Raw genomic sequence first — 23791 nt, 5'->3', positions numbered from 1 at the left:
TTGGTCCAGCTTGGATCGACTTCCTTCGGCTTGACGTCAGCTAGAATCCCATTGCCTCGCCATCATTGTCACACCAATACTGTACGACTGCCGCAATCTGCCGCCGCCGTCTCCGCTAAGATCTAGTGGAAAACCGAAGCAAAACGAAGAATCAGACCGTCAGATCAGGTTAGATAGCGAAAGACGAGCAGCACCAGAGGGGGTAAAGGAATTGTATAGTCAGCGAATTCCTTAGGGCCGTTCATTTATCTGGACTCAACTCCACCACGTGCCGTTCTCATGCTCTTCAAGCGCGTTGTAGTAGTATGGTCGATGTGGAGGTCAAACAGCAGACGCAAAGAAAATGCGTTACTGGAGAAAGAGCTCAATGGAATACGACGTGTTAGGGGAAAAAAAGATACCAGCGATAAGGAAAGCAGAGCTAAACGCTGGGAGAAAGAACAGTACCACTACTCTTCAGGTTTTAATGGTCCAAAGGCCAATCAGGATGACGACGGCCAAAGGCACGGTGACCGTGAGGTTGAAGCAAACATTAGCAATCAATCTGAAAGGTATTATCGCTTTGAATTGTTTTAAGTCAAGTGGTCTTGTAAATAGCGATTTTGTGTACTCTAGAAGTTAATATGTACAAGGCCATGATTCTGAAACAGCACGAACACCGAAGGGCTGATTTATTTAATAATGACAAACCAAAATGGATGCCACAAACAGTAATGGTACTGTGTTTTTACGTAAATAAAATTTACGTGCTATTTAGTGAATACATACAATCGTAGAAATAATAAGTCAGTATTTTCACGGTGCCGGAAAGTATTACGATTGGTATGACAAATCTGCATTTTTTCAGATTCAATCGAATTAAGCTTTTAATGCGTTCAGTCGATATTTGAAATGCTGTATATAATGACAGAATCGGTCTATGTCATATATCTTTGTCTCATGTTACGTTTTGCCATGTCTTCAAACATTATTATCAAAATCCATCTGCCAGAATCTACTATCGCGCCACGTACGAAGAGAAAGACTAATTACGTAAACAAAGTGTTCAATGCGTAACGTGTGAACCGATTGACGTCGTCAAATTGCTCTTCCCGGGGTCCCCTTGTTTGTATGACTAGGATCTAGTGTCTCGATCAATCTTGGCATCGGTCGTGTCAAGCTTAACGCGACCCTTGCGGCTGTTTTGGCGTGCCAGTTCTCGTTTCTCGTGGACATTTGGCGTGTGTGCGTATGTATTGTAGTAGATAGTATAATAACATATACTTTTTTATATTAGGAAGCCTTCCTCTCGCTTATAGCCCATTTCACTTGCTCACGCAAGCATCGCGGAGAGAAAATGTGTTTGTGTATGTATAGTAAAAAGACTCGAGTACCTTATCATGGATTATGAAGTACCAGTCGAGAACATATTCTGGTGCCGGCACATTGTTTATGATAAATGTTGGCATTCAATGATTGTGGTGTCGACGCTGTTACCACTAATTCCCGATGTGGACTACGTTTTGCTGCGGAGTTGCTCACCGATGGTTGAATAGCTGCGGGTACGACATGGCGAACGATGGAATTTCTCAGGCCCGACCGAACTTGATGTGGTTGATTGAGCCAACGAGTGTGGCTAACCCTAAACTGGATCGTGAAGGAACAGTAGTGTTACTTTTTCCTCTTTTCGTTTTTCCTACTCGCCTTTTCGAACTGGGCTATGATGCCGTAAACTGCGAAACCCCACAAGCGGTCTGGCCCAGACCAGACCGATCCAACCGCCACACTCTATTGTAGACCATGTGAGCTGAAGATCAAAATAACAGAAGTAAACACGCGTTCATCGTATACTCATCAAGATCGGTATTTTCCACGAAGTTCAGATCGTACGCAAATCCGCGACCGCAACGATAAGGATCATCAACAGCAGCAGGAGCTGCACCTCTGCCACAGACTGACACATTTCTTTATAAACAGGGCAGGCCAGTAGCAAGAATAAAACAGGGCGGTTCGGATGATGATGAGTACCGCCAGGAGAAAGAAAGGAAGAAAAGACTAGGACAACGATGTGGTCAAACTTTGCCGGCAGCAGATCGAAACCAGCTTCATGCTAGAACTACAGAGGCTTCGAGTGTATGCGAGGAGTACACGATGTTGGGCTATGGGAAGTACGCGGAGTTGCCCCAGTCTCTAAAAGGCTGCTTGCCCGTTGCCTACGTTATCAGCTGTCTTTTTGCTACGCTTCTCTTCTATAGCCTTCTTTTTCCTGTGGCGTTCCTGCCGATGCGAAGCGGCAACAAGTAAATCGACTATCAACTTCCTTCTTGAAAGGGCAAGCAGGCAAGCGTCATCCTTTGATTGGTTAAAAAATCCTTTAGCTCTGTGCGTCCGCGAGCCGCTTTCTCGACCACCTGCTGGTTATAGCATCCCTATTGCCGGACCACCGACTGCTCGTGCTCAGAGTATTCGTGGCTAGTAGTCTTCTTCATGTTATGTTGCAAGCTTTCATTGCTTGAATTAATAAAGCAAAATTAAGTAAACAAATTGACGGAAAAAAGCAAGGGAAGAGCATGAGCAAAGAGTTTCTTATGTAAGTAAACTACAGTATCTATATAGCCTATAGAGTGCATTAATATCACAGACATACACAGATTCTTTTTCTAAGTACTCTAGCGATATATAGCTAGAAGTTTTTTTCATTATGTTACAACAGTGTACAACGTATTTTTATGTACCCAACGTAAATTATTATTCAAACGGACAATTCATTATATCCTTGATAGGAAACTATAAGTTGGTTGACCATTTTAGTATATCAGATGACAATCTCAGGGAGCCAAGTTTGAATGAAATACTGTAACGCCAGGTAAAGGTACAATCTTTAGAGGGGATCACCCGAAGGAGCATTCACCCTAACAAAGCGCAGGGCATAAGGGGAAATCCGGATTGAGGGATGCGAATCGCCGACGAACTCACTACGAGTTCAGCTTGGACATTTCTTATTATAATATTGAAGGGGCATGTATTTGTATACGTTAGATATATACGCCCCGTACTTTATAATAGTCGTGTATTGATGATCTGCTATTGAGCGACGATACTAATATAAAAAAAAAAAAAATTGAAAGTATTATAAGCATATCGTAACTATTTTGATCAGGACAAAGATTCCACCGTGTATTATAATCACCGAAATTCTTTGAGGTTGCATGATTTCCGGCTTTTAGCGAGGAGTCAATGCTTAATTCAGAATCTGCTATTGAACCCTAAAAAGATTGTCGGATGACTGTATCAGCCCTGAAAAACCGAACCAATATGTCCTAGTTCTTTTTTAGAAATATTACTACATTTCAGGATTCTATTTCAGAATCAAATAACTTACTTTGGTTTTTGTTTCTTCAAGACCCACTATAAAACGACTATACTTGTATGGCATCATTAAAATATAGAATAAGGACCTATTCAAAGAGGCAACTATAATACTGGTCCTATCCAAATGTAAGCAGTCCAGTAAAATTCCCTATAAACGGTTCTGCTGATATGGAAAAGTCATTTTCAAGCCAATAGCATAGTGATACTATTGCTACATCCTTAGAGACTTCGTGGAACCTTTATATCACTCATATCATGCCAAATGTGCATCGGTCCTTCGTTGTGTTTAAAATCATTAGTGCGAGCAGTACGCTTTCTGTTGTTGCTGACGGCTTTGCTGATGTCATCTTGATTTCGAAATGCTGACTCAGATTTATCTTTCTACCATCCTCTTTGTCTCAACATTTTACCAAAGAAGAAAAAGTGAAGCCGACGCTTTTTTGTTTGCCTAGCATCGCTAATACGAACAAGATGGCTCACCCTCGCACTGACGCCTGATAAGCACGAGCCCCGCCCTTCAAAACATAAAACCCGTTGAACTAAGCGCCGAAGTGTGGCATTGCCCAATCCGCTTTTGTGGAACAATGGGCACCGATCCCTAGCCCGGCCGACTACTATGCTATACATTTGCTCCTCTGCGAGTCACTAGATGGGAAACACTATCACCGTGAGGTCAACTGGGCCACAGTTTCGTACACACCTCCTTCAAAAAACGATCTACTACCAGGCCCCTACTGCAAGGTCGCTGAGAGTCGTTTGCATTGCAAGAATCGAGTACCAACGGTCAGTCGAATAGTTGCATTTGCGCAGTGATCGCATTAGGGCATATAGAGGTGAGAAGAAACGATAGAAAACGGAGAGAGAGAGAGAGAGACATCACATCGGCCTGACCAGTGCCATCGTCTGGCGCGTTCGCCAGCGCTCTACCTCTAACCCTACGCGATGTTGGTTACCCACCGCTACCACCAAACTGGTACACCATTCGTTTGGTTTGACTCCCGTTAATTCGCTGAGTCCGAATCTATCCAGTAGACTGGTATTTCTCTTAGACCTACTCGGCATATTTGGCTCCTTCCTTCTCCACTACTGTCCATAACATCGTCCTCTTCCACTAGCTCCCAGTTTGCTCACTAATGGACCAAGCGGCAGTCAACTTCTCTTTTACGAAACGAGTCGAGGGGACCATAGCGTCGTTGTTGACGATGGTAATCGTATTGAGTGCAACGAAGAAGCAACGACAGAAGTACGGAGAGAGCTATTCCATTCAAAAAAAAGAATTACGAGCCAAAAACATCCATGCGCCATTGATGTCACACTACTCGTCAACTATCTTTCGCTCTTCTCTCCGATTTTAGTAAAGCTCAGCAGTAGATTTTATGTATGGCTAGCGGCCATAATTTGCAGGGTCACTAACGAGAGTCTTCTTGTGTTATGTGCCGCTACAGCTGATGGCCGTATTAATAACTGTTCAAGCCAAAAAAATCTACCCTAACACTCGACGGATGGCCGATCGTCGGCTGCGCCAAAAGGGAAAGGGGGTTGTCGATGTGCCTATCTGTGCATCCGTTAGTCTGCTTATGTGTTACATTTGTTTCTTCTTTTACTTTATAGTTGTCCTTCATCTACGTTCGATAGTAATGCGGTATAATGTTATGTCCGACTCGCTTTCTTCTCGCCCGAGTTCGTTCGTCTACGAACACCGACTACACCTGGACGTTGTCTTGAAAATGTTTTAACGGTCCGAAACTGTCTATTCTTACTAGGAAAACGTGTCCAGTTGACTAAAATCTGAATTACATTTTCTTAAGCCTATTTGACACTACGATGAACCACACACAATTTGATTCTGTAAGACGCTAGCGACGTTTCGTAGTGGAATGTATTGCCCTAGCTGTACGCATGTTAGCTACGTCAGCAGTAAATTCAAGCAGAACTTCAGCCACTGAGCACTGCCTTCTAAACACCTACCCTGATGTCAGACATTCAACCGGTGGCAGATTTGGCTTAGTGAAAGCTTACGGATCACTGCCTATGAAGTTCAGTAAACTGGCGGGATTTCTGGGACTTTGGGCCTACAAGGGCTACTAACTGATGTGCGCGTCCCGCTATTTCACCCGCGCTGATCCTCCAGTAGATAGTGAACGTCGACGAGCTGGCTAAACAGAATACATAGCCGTCTCCGAATACAACAATCGCTAGTCTTGGGACATTCAGTCCTAGCCGAGACTAATGTCCAGGCGTGGTTCAAGCGGCAAACGCTCGCGAGTCGCTTTTCTGCGAGGAGATAGAAGGCAGTTACGTGGACGGCAGGCAAGGCAACACGTTGGAGCTGCACGGAGCCACCGACTGAAAGATGTAGATTGAATTTGCTTTCGAACGGCTAATCGGATTAAGGGGAGCGGTTGGCACCGGTATTACTGTTTCGGTGGTGGGGGATGGCCCCAATGGGCAACAGGGTAGAGCCTGTCGGAGGCAGTGACTGTTGGCCTCGCTGCGGCTGGTCGCATGAGTGGCAGACTTTGCTTCTCAGACGTAAACGAAGCGGCGAAGATGAAACGAATGGGGATCAAGCATGAAGAAGGGGAGCTGTAGCAAGATTAGCTGGAGTGCCTGCCAAGCTTCTTGGTGTCAGCCCTATTCGATAGCCCTATTCAATGAAGGTTAACTGCTATTGGACACGAGCAGCGAGAGAATACCTAGAGGAAGAAGTAACAAACTGGTCGATTTTTCGTCGCCTCTTGTGCGAGCTCGACAAGCTAGTACTTCTTTGTAAGATAGCGAAAGCCGACGAAGTGCAACGTTGGCGTCCAACTGTGTATGGTTTTGTACGGATACCGAGCGAGATCGTGGTCGGAAACGTTTGGGTAGTAAAACGAGTCTTGAAGTCATATGAGGCATATCGATAACCGGCAATGAAAACAAATTTCTATAGTTTAAGACACGAAAGATGTGGTCATAGCCAGTTGATAATGAAGATGATAATAACTGCAATGTTGAATTTAACACTCCATGCAGAGCTAAGACAAAATGCGGTCAGGTGCATTCTACAACAAGAATAACTGAGTATCTTAAAAAGATTCGACAAATCGCTCATTTGCTAAGTAAAAATATCAACTTATTGGCCTTAGATTAGCACAGCCTCAAGGTTCACCTATAAGAGACGTAATGCTGGAAACCGAAGGACCTTTTAAGTATAGCTGTATAACGTCGTTGTGTTGTCTTCTACCCTTCCAGGCTTCTATGTGTAAAGAAGAATATCTCTATAGTAAAATAACATTTTTGTGTTAATAATAATGAATACCGATATCTACTTAAAAACAAGCCACATCAAATAAACTTGTCTTTATTTCAAAGCTCATAATCAACCAGTTGCATTTGCGTCCGCGAGCTTTATCAGATATTCATCTTTACTTCTGCTTCGCTAGCTGTTTGAAAAGTTCGGACAAATAAATGTTTTATTTGTACGTCGATATTCACTTTACTGCCAGGTCTGTCACCCACATACCATTATATGTCATAAACTAAAAAAAAAAATGCCCTCTTTTCCTTTACAGTGGCTGAGTAGCAGCACCTCGAATCATACATGTTGTTGTTGTCGTTGTCGTCATCATCAAAACAGCGACGAGATGTTGGTATCCTTCGTTCTCGCCTTGCGACGCCCACCGGGTCCCTGCTTCTCCCCCTGTCTTTTTCTTCCTCTTTTTCTGGCCAGCTCAGAGAAGCCTGCTGTCTTCCTGCTTGCCCTCAGGGGGTATCGGTAACATAAGCCGGCACCCGAGCAGTTGCGGACCTTATCTTGCATCTGCTGCTACTTTCGACCCAACCGCCGCTACCGTACCCCTCTCGCACCGATAAATAATCGCCATGTTAATAAAAACACCAGTGTGCCATTTGACCTTCACGCCAGTTGTAGCAAGCGTGTCATCGTTTGTGTTAGCTGGCCATGGCGACGAGGTCCTGCGAAACGTGCTGTGCTCTTTCGCTTAGAGCACGAGTGCGTGAAAACGCGAAGAGGTTACCAGAGGAAATAGAACGAAAGCGGAAAATCTAACGGGTGCGTTTGGTTGAACCCCCAATTGCAGCCCATCTCAGAGTTTTGTTCTCGTTCGTCTTTCGTAATGACCGTTGCGACGGCTGCTGCGACCGCCAACAACAGCCGTGCGATGAGGAAGCAGGAAAAACTCCGCGTTGAAATCCCCACTTCCTGAAATTTCCTCTTCCTTTAAAATCTTCTCTCGGTAATTTTTCCTTATTCGCTTCGTTTTGTCTGGACGAGCAGCGCCGCGAGTCCTAAATTATAGGGGTGTATTTTTCGGACCAGCAACAGCAGCAGGCTGGAATATATACAGGCTCACGCCCCTTCCCTGTTTTTCATCCTATGTACTGATCTCTTATTTCCTAGTGTGTTACCAGTGCCGTCCACGTCGCACTTTTAATCTCGTCCAGTCAAATCGACTCGGAAGCTATGTTTCACGGCTTGCATTGAGTGTTGCCGCCTGCTTAACGTGCATTAGCTCGAAGAGCCATGTTACGGATGCTAAAATTATAGTCGGTGCCCTAGTTGCTAGTAGGTTTCTCTCCTGTCCACTTTCGACTCTCCACTACAAATGACTTCTGGGCCGACCTCCATCGCAAATTTGGTCCCTAGAATCAGTCGAATTTTTCGGGAATGGCAGAGAAAAGTGAAAAGTCTCCAGCTAGTCTCACCTTCTCAGCCACTCGTATGCTAAATATACGAATCCAGCTCCAGGCAAGCAATGGCTCTATGTCATTAGCCCATCAAAGTGGGTCGGTGACTAGCCTTAGCTAACGTTAAACCGGTCATCAATACGGTATTGCCTCTAGATCCGGCTTGCAGGCGTCTAAATCGATCCACAGCGAGTTGCTGAGCTTTGCTGGAGATCGATAGCACCGTCTAGTGCGAGCTACGACGAAATAACTCTGTTCTTCCGTGCACTGTAACGGGATATCGATGCTGTCACCTAATGCAGTGTACGTTATGATCTATCCATATGTCTACCTACATACGCACGGGAATGCATGTTGCTAGGCATGGCTGTTGGGTCATTTGGAAGAAACAATGTATTTTTGTTTATTTAGTAGTGGACTATTGTATTGTATGATACATTACATATCAGACTAAAAAAAGTGTTTTCGCCAATAATGAAAGGTTAATGGCTTGCTAGTTTATTTTTTCGGCTGAGCAGTAAGATTACACGTGAACAATACCGTTGACGCGTCGTAAGCAAGCCCCGTTTCCTGGAACGCTGATGGCCTTTCACCTATCGTGAAACTGTTCTGCCCCGTCCTTAGGAATAGTTTGTATCTTAACTAGCAGGGATTTGAAACCCGCCTAGAAAACGGGTAGATATCTAGTGCGTCACGCAAAGCGTGCCTTCTGTCACACAGCGAGCGTCGGTGCAGGCCTTCGCTCAGCCAGTGATGGCTTCTGTGAACATTGTTGGTCTTGAGGTAACGTTTACTCAACGTATCACTTCAACATACATTCACCTTACGTAAAGGACGCTTTAGACTGATTGCAGACACGCTACATGTATCGTCACATGTGCGTCGGCAGAATTGGATGAGCGTGAAGCATGTATTGAAAAGGTACGTGTAGTCCTCCTGGAACATGAGTGCGGATTTACGTACAGCGGATTTGCATATCACAATTTTTCATATCCAATTTTATTTCAGCTAGCTATAGATGATGTGGCATCATACGGGTGCTTCGACAGATCAACTGTAATTAAGGCGCATAGGTTAAAGGTGGCCTGAATCATTATTTGGCTTGGCAGGTACGTTTTTGATACGTGCGCTATTATAGTGGTTTTACTGTATTGTTTGGATGTTATACATTGGAATCGTTGTGTATACTGAAAATGAATCATGAATAGCAGCAATCGCGTTCATAACACTGGTAATAATTCTATTATTGTTGATAAAAACAAAGTCAGAAGGTTAGAATGCAGAGCTAGTTTTCAATGGCTGAATTCAATTCGCGAGTGAAGGTGAAGGACTCCAGCTAACCCAGACGTTTCTGCTTCTCGCAGCGAAAAGTTAATTAGCTATAACGTCTGACATATCATTTTCAAGTGTATTGGCATTTGAATGCGGAGCGTATTTTGGACGTAACCCTCGTGAAGTCTGAACACTAACTCAGCATACGAGTACGTATAATCCAACTGCTTCGACGGATTTATATGTTACCGATATATTATTATTACTAGTATAATTACTAAATACAAAAGGTCCAAGGTAAGCTGGTAAAAGGCCTTTTACAATTTTTTGTTAGAGAAAACGAACGTCTTTGCAACCGGCATAAGCTTCTCTCAAGAAGTATAATATCGTACAGCTTAAGGAACAGGCATAGCATAGAGGGTCTTGGCTAAATATGCCCATTTGCTCACGTCGTTAACGTTGTCAGTAAATAGGCCACCGTAGATATATAATCTATTCTTGAACATGACATAAAACCATAGCGATTAGCATCAATGGTTTAAAGTTTAGCGCGAGCTATTTAAACAAGCTAGATAGGTCATTTCCTTCTATAACCATAGCCGCCATTATGGCGGGCCAATTTGTTCGCGGTCGTAAGGTAGAATATACGATGCAGAGGTCAATTCTGTGATCCACGCTCGTGACCAAAAGCTCATACGGGCGCATAACATCCGCGTTCAGCAAGTCCGTGTTGGGTGTAGTGGAGAGGTGGAAACTTTGAAATAGGTGAGAATCTTTACGACAGGTATCTCCATGAGAACTCTCAAACCAAAAGATCTTGCTGTATTGGCAAGGGGTATCTGCAACGCTTTAAAGGCTCTATAACACGCTAGATCAAGTCGCGTTCTTTGATTTGCTCTCCTTTTGACTCATTATAACGAGTACTAGGTCATAGGAAAAGGATATCAATGAAGTTTCTGCCTTCAGAAACCACTAAACATAATAGGTAATACTGCGCACCTTACCCCATTTATATATAGATATATATATGTATACAGCCTAACGATGCGGCCTTTCGTCCTACCACGGACCCTTTGAAAGCGACGCCCCCTTTGAGAGGTTCGTCATGTGACACGAGAGACGTGTGCGAATGCAGATCTTTGCCACGGCACGTAGCGTATAGCCAGTGGCATAGCCATGAACGTAGAGACAATGTGATTGCTGTAAAGGAGGCGACAGAGATGGAAGAGGCGGCCGCCGCCGCCCTCACACCGTACCCGCCACCGTCGTAATAGTAGTGATAGACACAGAGGGCACAAATGCAGCTACAACGGAATCACGAAAGAAGGGATATAAACAGAGGATAAAGTGGGCGTCTGTTACGTGATGTCCCTGCGCACACCGAGAAAAAACAGGACGTTAGCTGCGTGTAAAGCATGCATCCAAAATACTTTTGGCATTGATGTGAAGGGGGGACAGCGTCGGAGGCGGAGGGACGTTCCAAGGGGGCGGCTGCGTGCGACGGCTGACGTTTAGTGCCTGAGTACTCGTAAGTATTCATATGTTTTCATCAGCATAAGCTCTTTCAGATAGCGCTTCTGCTTGTTTCATTGGTGGTCGTATTGGCGTTGTAGTTGTCTGTTTGCGGGTGTTGATAAAGGGTGCGTAAGTTCCGTCTGCTTTGGTTTCGTAATCGCTAAATCAAACGTTTTCAGCACGACACAACCTGAACGTGGGTGTGAAGATCAAGTAAAAAAATACAAGTGACCACCTCGCATCAGGCCATAGTATCAACAGTGGCGGTAGAAAGCTCTAGCTTCATGTTGATGTATCCCACCTGGTTGCTCAAATATATACGTACGATCTTGTGCAAAATTAGATTTTTATAATTATGAGATAGTAAGAGTGTGGAAGCATAGTTTCTTCAATGGATTTGTTAAATTATTCTATGCAGTTGCAGAAGCGCTAGAAGAAACATACAGTTCTGTCTAATGGGTGGAATAATTCCACCTAAGGCCGTGTGACGTTGCATAAAATCGAGTTCAACCGACACGACATGCAGGATTTAGCATTACGAGCATTTGACTATTTAATATTCTCGACCTCGGTTCTTGGTTCAAAATAACCTATATAAAAGTCGTGATCGATAGTAAATGTTTAAAATAATTTAACACATTCTATTAACCTTTTTATTAGCTGATGCGTATTCGTGTGTATACAGAACCTAATATTCGTTTAAAATTGCCCTACACGTATCAATTTTTCGTTATTACAGGTAAGTGCCACATCGCATTCCCACTATCGAGTAGTCGTCATCTTTGGGTGAGAATTGGCCTTTATTGCCCAGCTCCTCGCACCTGACTTTTCTACCCAAAAATGTCCTTAGGCTTATTGTAGATATCCGAGCTAGCATAGGTCGGTCCGTAGGATCACCACTTTGCTTGGTTATTTATATGTACTCTCCAGCCCATCAAGTGAAGGGGGTGGATAGCAGCGTGCCCATGACGTGCAAGTGCCAGGACAAATCAAGCGTTGAGAAACAGCACCATAAGCCAAGAGGATCACACGCTGTTGGCAAGCCTCCGGTGGACTGCTGCTCTGGGCAGAGCTGCTATTGGCACCGGTCCAGCGCCCGCAGCTACTTCAGTTCGAAACGTTTTCTCTCGGAACGATCTTTTGGCTCATGGACGCCCGTCCCGTTCTAGCTTAGTGCCTGAATAGTCGACCGGCCCAACTGAACCCGGTGCTGGCCATGGCCGGCGCCGAGGTCGACGGCGGCTGATGGCGCCTTCATGACGGTAGTGGTATGCATACAAAGCCCTTTACTGGCAGTCCAACGGAGGGCGACGGTATAGAAGATAATCGGTCCGCAACAACGCGTGGAATGGATAGATGGATGAATGCTGCTGCTGGCGGAGAAGAAAGGGGTGTGATATTTCCCGGGGAGATCTGGGGATAGCAGTTGAGGAAGTGGGGATGCAAATAGGACGATGGGGGTAGTAGCTCCCTTGTAACATTCTCAGTCGGACTGCAGGGGGTCATGGAAGAGAACGAGTGAGAAATGTTAGGATAAAGCAGCATTACTGCGTCAAAACACGCGCTCGCGCCCTGATCCAAAAGTCGAAGTAGGCATTGCCTTACAGCGGCGTAGCAGACCTCGCAACTGCAACACCCAATTTGCAAATAGGCAAATCGCACATTGGAAATTACACTGAGCCCACGACGACCGCTTCTTCACTTACCGCAGTCGTGTCCGTTATTTACGCTCTTATCCACTGCAGTCGTAAAACGGCGATATTTTTATACCATATATCCATACCATAAGAACAAGACGGGTAGGGAAGTAATCGAAACCAATACATGTGTGTCATATCAGATTGCAATGCGCGATAGAGTTCGCGATATTCGACAAAGAGAGATCGCGCTAGTGAGCCCGTAGCGAGAAGGGCTGATAAGTAGGTGACAGAGCCGACAACACGTTTCTCTCCCTGTTCTAGGTTTCTACGTAAGGTTTCGTTTACTTGCTTAAAGCAACAGCAAAGGCTGAGGGGAGTAGCAAGAACCCTGATCGCTTTCTTTTGGCTTCGGCCTCTGACAGCTGGTTCAAAAGAAGTCAAGCCAGGTTTCATCATTCCGCGGCCCCATGTCCAGCAGACCGGTGTCATAGCTAGTCACAAAATCGCATGTCCTACGCTCGATAAAATTGCCATGTAGTATGGCGCTGCTCTGGGTTAGTCATCGAGAGGAGCGAATAGTAGGGCATTTGCTAATATGAGCATACGGGACATTGCCGTCATCTTCTACATCAAGTTCATAGTCTCTTACGCGATGTTGCTGCTGTTGCTGCTGTTGCCGCTAGTAAACGCTCTCGGCTCTGGACGTCTCAATAGGTTAGACGTTCCGGTTCGTTGTCGATCGACACCGCCTAGCCACCGACAAATACAGCGCCGTTGTAGTGATTTTTTATGCTTTTACCGTCGTACAGCTTTTTCTCGCAACTCCCTGTGGTCCCTGTTATAGATTTGCATTTCCAGCCTGGCATTTTATCGTTCGTCGACTGTGTGCTCACCTCGTATCCCCCAGCTTTCGCTTTTATGCTGCTTACGTGGATTGGGGTGGATGCGAAGAAATCTTTTCGTACTTGCTTTGGGTTTCTACCTTCCCTCGACCTCTCGAGGAAGCAAAAGATTTTCAGACAGAGATTTCCACAAATCAGGCGACAGGGACGAAAGCTGCTCGTTTCTTGGGTGCAGGCTCCTAGCGAGTAAGATAGTGAGTCAGTCAGGCAACCAAACAAGTCGTTTCTTTTTGTTCAAAGCGAATCTCCAAAGCCCACGGCGACCCGAAAAGTATCTAGGTAAAATCGAGCAAAGCGCTGCTTGCTCTGTCCCCGTCGACAGAAAAAGAAGGCGAATTAGAAAAGTTTACTGCTATGACAATGACAAGCAAACCCAGTCCCGCACACAAGGATAAAGATCTTGTGAATTTAATTTGAAATATCCTTCTCTTTTCCCAAGCCAATCAAAACAAGACTTTGGGTCACTGACAGTATATCTCTTGCAGATAGCTCAAGATAGTTTAAGCTGCCTTAAGCCCTATTTAGGCTGGACTGCATCGCCGCTACAAGCGCGTTGAATTTCAGTGCACGTACAGCCCACCCTACGCAGTTAACAAAGTTTCAAGTAATTGGTAGCCCTGTTTTGCACCTACTTCATCGTTCATCGACGTAACATATCTTTTAAGTTGATGTTTCTCAAACAGGCCATCGAATGCGTATGTATACCCATGAAAAGCGCTTGATCGCATTATCAGCACAAAAACAATAAATGAAATGTTCACTTTGCCAAAACCAGCTGATCTTAATACAAGGCCAAAAGACTGCGGCTATTTGAAACTTTTACTCTTCCCTAGCTTTTCTTTCCCGTTTGAGTTACGAAGATCGGTAACCAACACCCCTTCGCCCCCCCCCCCCCCTCTCTCACTGCTATCCTTCAATAAACCTCTACGGTCTTCAAATGTGAGTGAGCGTTTGTACTAAGTCTACAGTTGCTCTTCCATCGGCAGAATGTAGTCTTAGCTCAACTTAATATCGGCACTAGCAGCTTTTTATGCCAAATTACTCAGAATTTGGGGTAACCGGAGGAGACGTGGGAAAGGTAAACGAACTCAGCTGTACTCTAAAGTGAACAGCACTGCACTGGTTGTTCTGCTGATCTTCATGTTTCTGATACCTTTGTAGAGGCGCAACAATATTCTCGCAGCTAACTCAGTTAGCCCCCTTGTGGTATGTAAAGGTGGCCGGCATTAAATGCAGCATCGCATGACCGCGTCCGACCTTACTGGAAACCGTTGTTGTAGCTGTACGTCATTGAAGATGCTGCTCATTCTTTGGCTGAAAAGAAGACTCTGTTTGTTAGCTGAACAATGAGGCAGCACCAAGAGCTGAGAGTCTAGAAGAAGCTTGAGTTCGGAGAGGGGCGATGAGCGTAGGAGCCTAGGGACAGTTATGGGCTTTACGCTAAGGGATGGTTTAAGAAATGTCGCCGCTATCGCTGCACCCGCTTTGTTTCCACGTTTATATCCACCTTGGATAACCGGTAGTAAGAAAGTAGTATGTAGCGCTTTTTTTTTAATGGATAGGGGTTTCCAGACGACTCCAGAGAGGGATGGTCGAAACTATCAGTGAAAGATTAATAGCAGCGGATTTCCTTTTCTTTTTGCTGCTCTGCGGCTGCATATGCCACTGGCCCAAGTTCGGCCTTGTCAGCCTGTTGGGCCTTCATGGGAGCGAAGCTGCTTTCAGCCGATGTTGGCGTTTCCCACGATGACTCTCAAACCCTTACTCCCGGAGTGTCTTTGCTGCGAGTCCTGGCGTTCCCAGCTTTTCCAGACTGTGCTTGGCTTCCCACTACCCTGAACTCACGGTATGCATCTGAACTCTGGCTAGCTTGCGTCTAATTCAATGCAATGCAACACGAAGCTACAATCTATTTTGTAATATATCTATGCGAGCGAGCCAGCGAGTTTAGTAAGAGAGCCACATCTGCAAGGTTTGCCACATTGTTTTCTTTTTTGGACTTCTGCCACATTTCAACAAACCTCACGTATTCAAATCATGCAACCCTTAGCACGAACAGAAACAATAGCACAATTGAAATTTTTCAATACAGCTGTTTTTTCGAACGGTCTACGGATGATGAAGACTAATCTAACTGTAAATTACAGAGGTATCAGTTTTAATTCAGGCGGCAAATCATGCAATCAAAGGAATATTGTTCTGCTTGAAATGAGGTGCATGCGACCTTTATCTTTGTTTACATTATGGAGCAACTCTCGGACTGTAATCTGTCACCTACCTCATGTAGAAACACTCTTACCCTTCTTATGTTCGTATCCTTCTTGCCAACGGGCATCATTCCAGCTCGAACGGCAGCGATACCGTCCAATTCACCATTCAGTAATGCACTCCTCTTGTAAAAGTTTTTCGCCTTCTGCTCCGCCTTCTAACTATCTTTACGGAAAAAGCGACAGACAAGTCGGCCTGCTCAAAACAAAAACCGGCTCCGTAGTGGGCTCGACAGCTAAAGCAGCAGTAGCGGCTGTGGTAGCTGGAGCTGCAGAGGCGGAGGCGGGCGCAGCGTGGTTGTTCTCGGAGGAAGACGAAGGACGTACGTCATTTTCCCACACGATGCTGTTACGAACAAGATCAGGAAGCGAAACAGCAGGGCAACAGAGGCAAAACCGAGTGAGTGGAGTACGGATCAAGCAATGTCTTTTTCTGCCCCCTTGTGCCCACGGCAACGGCACCGGTGACGTCCGCGATAGTGGCGGCCGCATCAACAGCAGAGTCTGTCTTAGTGGTTGTTACGCAGAGCGTCCACTAAGTCAAATTGAACTCATACGGCTATGCACATATAACAAGGCAGCGAGATAAACGACGATAGCAAGATCTCCGTGTTCTGTTGCGCGACGTAAGCAGCTGACGATGGAAAAGCAGGGCAAAAATGATACACGCAGATGAACTAGCTAGCGACGTGCAACAGCAAGTTGAGTTAGAAGGCAACGTTACATCCGTTGTACCCTCGTCGAGTACGAACGCGAACACGGTGCAACTGCCGCATATCTGGAAAGACAACGAAGATAAGTGCCAGGACAAAACAGGAAATGTAGTCAGAACTAGTGGGTTTTTCCGATGGTCGAAATTTTGCAGCTACTTCCTATCGCGAATGCTTATGATATGCATATATTCGAACAGCACGTTTGTCCTTACGTACTGTTACTTATGCAATATTGTAGAACAATAGCGAAACTCGATTTGCTAAGACATATTGTTCACGTATAAGTTTCATTCATAAGCAAGCGATAATGCTGCGCTTTATACAGTTCATGGTTCTTTGTAGCTAAGGGTTCCCAAAATCATCGTTGTTTTTGGGGGGTAACTACGTTTATTCCGAAAATTGCGGCAGAGATGTGTGAAGCACACGTATTGAGCATCCGAATCTACGCTCAATGGCAGCGTACGTCCAACAAAAGTCGCATTTAAGTAATGCTTTTAAACGCATGTTTGTAATCTCAGAGAAGCTGTGGATAATGGGGTAGCGTATAACGCATGTCCTGGTGATTTACAGGCGTATTGCAGAAATGGTATGGCAAACAGTTGACAGTGTTTCAGAATGTTTACGAAACGAGATGTTAATACTGATTTTGAGGATTGCGTTTCATACGACGCCACCATTTCAGCATAAATATTAGATGACGCGACGGTCGCTTTTGCGACTGTGGCATCTCTTTTACGCAGACAGGACGAAATCTACTGCTAAGGCGTATAGGTGTTTGCGGTACTTTGTTCAGAGGAGATCTGAGCCCTGTATGTAAATGTATAAAGACCTAGTAATATCGAGACTTTTGTACGCTCGTCAATTTGAAACAGCTAGCAATGTTTTTTCTGGTCGTAGCGCAGTGTCCCCCGTGATATAATCGTTTTGAATTTATCTGAGAATTATGTGATCTGTAGAAAAGTAGACAATAAAATGTTGACGGATTGTGTAAACTAGAACTCAGATCCTACTCTTCCGATAGCTACATGAACAGTTTAAGATGTGGCATATGTCTTCATATAACATCGCGTTGCAAAACAGAGAGTCCTATTATCATAATCTACTGACGGCATCTTGCCTATCGAACCTATGCGGGCAGTTTTAATAACTTGGCAACTGTTCTGCAATACGTATATCACATTTTCGTACCAAGCTGCTTTTTGAATTGTTGTTGAATTTACATGAAAGAAGAAAACGTGAATTTATCTTCCCTTTCAGATCTTCCGTGAAGCCGCAATGGTTTGGATCTGCGTACGAATTTCGCGCTAGTACAGGGACGTTGCACGAGCGACTTGGCCGGAGGACTTCAGTCGACAGTCCACTGATAGGCCCTTATGTCCGGTTGCAATTCCCCATAGTGCCTATAATTCTGCAATTCCCAACGGTCTCTGGCCGTAACTTTTGCACTAGCCTTACTTTGCATTTATGTCCAGGAAGCGGCCTTCGCAAGGCATCTACTTCCGGATATCGGAAGACCGACAGCCACTCGATTGTCCTGTCGTCGTTTGGATCTTTCTTGGCCGTGCTGCACGTTTTCTCTTTAGGTCTTTGGCTACTGTGTAGATTGAGAGCGGTCTGTTAGAAAAGACATAGCATTTATTAATGGAGTTTGACAATAGCATGCATTAATTCTGTTGTATATGGGGACTATCGAACTAATTAAATAGAAATTATTGCATTTTTTACGGAAAGTCTTGAGCGATTAATAAAAAGCCAAACTTCTTCTCATTATTAAGACGCGTCTTTAGCAGCGTTGCTTGCATATAGCGATTTTTATTCTCGATTTTTGTAAAAACTAATGTTTGACTCCATAAAAGACAATCTAAGAATTCCAACTAAGCATATGCATGTATCTACCTTGGCTTTTCAAATATTAAATGATTTAAGCGTATGGATGTAGCCCATATGTACAGTTTTGATCTACCTTTGACCAATCCTACTTTTATATAAACCATGACTGTGACATTATGGTGTATCGCGGTACGGACAATAACCTGATGGTACGCCTTAAATCGCGTGACCCCAATTCCATGATTGCCTGTAATTTAGCTGAACTATAATCAATGTGTTGACAGCAACCTGTATATACAGTCATATCACATTTAGGCTGCCCCAAGCCCTCATCAAATGCACATGGAGCATGATGGATGCTACAAGGCAAGCAAAGGATTTATCAAACCCTGTAAACAGGAGAACTCTTTAAACGGAAGGAGCTAAGTGGCCAAAGTTCTTCACAGCTAGTTGTGTTACCAAGGGCTCTTGCTGCGGGTGGCGGACGTAAATATCAGTTGCTGTATTGCCGTTGAACAGAAAAACAGTCAAAACGTGGAGGGAAGATATGGTAATGCAAACCCCTTAATTTTTTCCAATAAGAAATACCTGGTATTAAAAATGAATACAAAAAGGGGGTCATTGGCGACTGTTGCTCTCATAAATTCAGTTAGGTTAATTCGAACCTATTCCTGCAAACAAACTCTCTTTGTCATTTCACTTTTGAGTATTGGCATGTTACTGGTGATACATGCATTCGTCAATTCTTTTAGGTAACTGTGTGCATAAGTAGCTGCCCGTTACATACTGTATGAGTTGTCACGATATTGGGACTTTCACGTGCTCAATCGACAGCGGCGGTTCCAACGGCGACAAGACCGTCATAACACAATATAGCATTGCACAACGATAGGGCAGCCATTACAAGCAAATTCCATCCATAGCTTCTATGGTTGAACGGACAAATACATATGAGGTAAATCCAGCTCTGCCTGGTCTTAGCGGCCTATAAGTCTGGTTCTAGGTGTCGCCTAAATCGACCTGCACCATATCATAATGCTAAATAATTTGCGTGTTTGTATTTATGACTTCGAAAATGAACCGTGATCAACTAGTAGCTCCATACACATAACCTAAGGTGTATTGTTTAAAATTACTTGTCGCTGATGCATCGGCGGGCGGACTGAATCTACCGTATCTTTTCTAGGCTAAGGCGCTTGTTCTTACTTCGATTCTCGCTGAGTTCGAGTCCAACATAAGTGCGTCTCAATTGAAGATACCGATATTGACCGTATCAGCCGCAACTGATCTGCTCGACTGAAAAAACTGTGGGCCCGTATATGGATAGCAACGACTTCCATCGAGTTGCTTGCTCCGTCTGGATTACCTATATACAAGCCGATTTTAGAAGGATCGATCTATGCCTCAACGTTTACACACGCTAACAGAAAGACATCAGTCCACAGAAAAATAGGCGCTTTTTAGAGCGTTTAGAGTGATCTATAGTTTAACTGTTACTTTGACGTTTGATTCGATGTAACTCATTACCCAAATCACACACAACTATTACCGCAGTACACGTGATCGCCATGAACGTGTACGTATTCGTCCGCTCCGATGATGAAGACCGTTACTGCAAACGCGTCTATAAGGGGCAACACGCATCCATTCCTAAGCATCTCCCACTTCAGAGGAGCATCGAGCATGAAAGCTTATCTCTCTTTAAAATTTGACTCCTTCTACGAAAGCTTTTCCGAGCAGTCGCTTCTCCCAAAAAACAGAAATCTTAGATCTTCTCCTACTAGCTCTAGACATTCCTCTTCAGTGTAGGCCCACTTTTATATTTCGTCTGGTAGCGGTCATTTAAGAATCGCGCTCGCTAGACCAGACAGCCGATGGTAGGCCTACACCTAACGCAAGTATGAACTCAGGTGTACTGGCGTGCAATGCAGGCGCAGCGAAGCATATAGACGAATAGCGCGACGATACATTAAGGTTCGATCCATTATAAACCTCGAGCAGCAGCAATAGTAGCCCACTGCCGGTATTCAGCTCTACCCCTGGCCGGATCGGACGGTAGGGAATGGTAAGCCGAACCCCCGAATCCGTTTATTCGATCTCGCTCCGTACGGCCTTAGTCTGTTGTAGGTCTGGACTTGGGACTTTTGGAAAATGAAGGACGTTTGTAGGAACAAAAAGGGGAACCAAGGATACGATGAAATATATGAATAACAATAAGTTGAGCGAGCGGCGGCAGCAGCAGAATGGACACATACACCGTACACATGGTCACACAGCCATGTGCGCCCAGAAAGTATACGTATACAGGCAGGGCTGAAGCAAGGCAAGCATATGGGCAACGTTGGGTAAAGGAAGTTCGAGCTGCGAGAGCCAAGAGGCGAGCACCTGTCTGTTTGAAAACGTCTGCCAAGGAATAGTGAGCGGTCAAGGTGTAGTCTGCCCTTTGTCCCTTGCTATCCTAGAGATAGTAGCGGCGGTTCCTCTGATGCCGATGGCGGCCATTCCCTTTCGGTATGTGCGCTCCGTCCGTTTCAGACCCAGCTTGACCGTTCGATCGCCTAGTTTTTCTGCTACGTTGAAGCGGATGGATCCCATAAGCCTGCGACTTCCGGAGGCGGACGAGCCGGCCGTAATATTGACAAGTCACTTACGTACATCGATCGAACGGAACAGGCAGGCGGGCAGACGAGTAAGGGCGAAAGACGAAACGGAAGGTACTTGTAAGCAAGTAGGTTACAGGCGGTCCGGTTGGGCAGGCGGACGGCCGGGCGGGCGGACAGGCTCCCGTAACTGCCTATAGAAAAAGATAACGAAGGAAAAACAACTGTGAGCAAGCCAATGAAAGAGAGAAGGGGGAGATGAGAGGCCGAAACGGGAGAGTGCGTATATGTAAATAAACGGCATGGTCGGATCCGCTCACGCGGTCACCCCTGCAGCCGTGGCGTCTGGCACATGCGCGTCCTGGCTGTGCACTTGATACATTTAGCTGACCTTCACAAATGGCGCGACAGCGCAGATGCCCAAAAAATAGTTCAACTATGAAACGTATCGACCGTATTGGTTGCGGCAGAAAAAGATCCTGCTAAACAGATGTTGAAGCGTCGAAAGAATAATGTAAAAGAAAGTACGAGGGCGAAGAAAACGTTAAAGGTGGATAAACTAAAAGGAACACGATCATTTTGCCCGGTTGGCAGAGTTTGCAAAACTACAGGCAAACAAGCATGCAGCGGTACGCATACGAAACGTACTGAATTAACTTCAACTACTGCTAATACGGGATTGCTGACCTCTATACATGGATAAATACTGCGTATACACAATGTATGTATGAGAAAAGGAATAGAAGGTTAAGTCTGTGAATCTCGTATTGTACACAGACCAAATCGTATGTACATTACAGGCCAGATACATCCGGGACAAACAGTGGCTATTCTCTTTTTCTGAATCATTTCTACTACTGTACTATGAATAGGAGATTTCAGATTGAGGGAGGTCTGGAGATGCCGGTCCGAACCGAAGCATACGGCCGCCCGATAATAACAGCGCCTTGAGAAAAATTACGAATAATGCCTCTGCGGGAGCGGTCTTGCGCGCCCGCCACACCCCTATACTTAGGTAGATCTTACTCATATAGAACCTGATTAAACAGTGACCAAAATCATTTGTGCAACCTAAGTGGCATACAATGCACGCTATGTTCGGTAACAGCAATAATTTATATACCGTGTAAATGTCTCTGTTAATCGTGCGCATATTGCTGCTGGTTATGTGTGTTTTCTTTGATAACAGACAGTCACAAGCTAACGGCTATAACTCCTGTGTCATGGTGGACAACACTCAGAATGTACGTCGTTGTTATTGTAGGTGACCCAATCTGACTGGAGATGAATAGTGAATTATATATATACGGCAGGTTCACTACACCCACACATGGTAAGGATAGCCAAGAAGATAGCACCTACGTCTTTTCTGCCACCTTTGCGCATTACAATAATACGACAAGAATAAATATACGCTTTGAATTCAAATGATAATTTTCTTTTCCGGACAGCGGTCCATGTTCAGTAGCAGGATGTTCCGCAAATCGGATTTTCCGTCAGCCTGTCCTTCTCTCCTCTCTGTCCCTGGACGTATTCTTCCCGACATTCTGCGTACTGCCCACAGTCGTCTCGCCGCCGCCATTCAGCTTGGGCTAATAGTGAAGGAGCAGAGCACGTTGGCAGCACTTGTCGAGCCGTCTGCGATGCACTCAGTGTGAGTGCCTCATCGCTGCAACTCTCGCAAGCAGAAATGCTGCGCGTCGATAAGCTCGCAGGTGCATGGCCCCACACGGTTGTATACTGGGGTACGGGGGCACATCCACTAGTTCAAAACCTAATTAGATCCTTTAGTTAGTGCTGGTTGTGCATCTTTTGTACGTCTCTGTTCATTGACGAGTATTTGATATTCTATGCAGGAAACTGGTGATATTGAGATGTCACTGACAAACCAATGGTTTCAATTACTTTTGCAAATAGAGCATACACGCATCTTTCAGGGAGAGTGTTTTCCATATTGTATAGTTCATGTGTTTGCACCTGCGATTGCCAGGTCAACAGCTTAAGCCCGGCGGCGTCCGCTACTGACACAACTACTATGTAGAGTTTTCGTATTTGAGGCTCTAAACCAAATCCTTTCGTGCTAATTTTTGCCTTCAGAATCGTGTGTCGTAGCATATAAATTTACCTATCTCTATTTTACAGAGACTTTTCACGTACTCATCCACGTTACGCTTCAGTGACTGTTTCAGCTATAGGATACATAAGATCCACATGTACCAGTGAATTACACGGAGATGTAAGTCAATCGTCAAAAACGCTCAAGCATGATTTCCTATTACCCTCACTTTGTTTCATTCATTAATATAGGGGTAATGTTTAGTCGTCGTAGATTTTGTGTCGCCTCTCTCGCCAACTATGCTGCCGCTAGTAATAATAATAATGCCAATGGTATTCGTTATCTAACTAGTGGGCCCAGCAATGGACAAGCGGTTGACAAACGTCACGATTCTAGACGACGCCGACCGGAAGAGGGGTAAATTCAGAGACTACATCCAGAGGTAAAGATAGATAAGTGAATCATGTACGGCTTCACCGACACGAGTGTATCCACACACACGTTGCCGCCGGCATCGCCACATTTCTGCTCTGGCTTCTTCCCTGTCCTGCAGCTTCCGTCCGAATTAGCAGCAGTCGTTTGCGTCCTTATCCATTAAATCTCAGCTCGCCCAAATCTCCCGAGTCTGTTCTTTTTTCATGCTCTGATCACACTTTATTTCTGTGTCTCAGAACTAGCTTGTTCTCATTCAGTACACGAAGCTTCTGTTGTTACTACCATCGTCAAGAACGGTCAGCCTACGACAACGACGACGATCCGAGCTGTTCTCCACGATGTAATTCATATTCCATATGTCGTTGTGATCTTCGTTATGGTCCCACGATGTTGGCTTGATGCTCCGTTGTAACCTTCTTCTACACTTCAAACGAATAGGCATCCTTTTCTCTCTGTGCGTGCAAACATGGCCGCACGTTTGTGTGTGGAGTTGTTCTCAAATCAAAAACATGGGTCAGTTT

The 23791-nt window shown here is 44.9% G+C and overlaps 1 protein-coding gene and 1 long non-coding RNA gene across 3 annotated transcripts in view; both read left to right on the top strand.

Annotated features, from left to right (window-relative positions):
• Positions 1-23791, top strand: part of LOC111259890 (cell adhesion molecule Dscam1) — a 134510-nt gene that overhangs the window by 17309 nt on the left and 93410 nt on the right. The gene's annotated exons all lie outside the window — the stretch shown is intronic.
• Positions 10659-22172, top strand: LOC111259892 (uncharacterized). The gene is made up of 3 exons (XR_002679893.2): positions 10659-10840; positions 11567-11613; positions 21969-22172. It is a non-coding gene; the product is annotated as an uncharacterized LOC111259892 (long non-coding RNA).

Source organism: Varroa jacobsoni, unplaced genomic scaffold (genome assembly GCF_002532875.2).
Source record: "Varroa jacobsoni isolate VJ856 unplaced genomic scaffold, vjacob_1.0 scaffold_379, whole genome shotgun sequence".
Lineage (NCBI taxonomy): Eukaryota > Metazoa > Arthropoda > Arachnida > Mesostigmata > Varroidae > Varroa > Varroa jacobsoni.
Note: the sequence above shows the minus strand (reverse complement) of the source record. Positions and strands in the feature narration are given on the sequence as shown.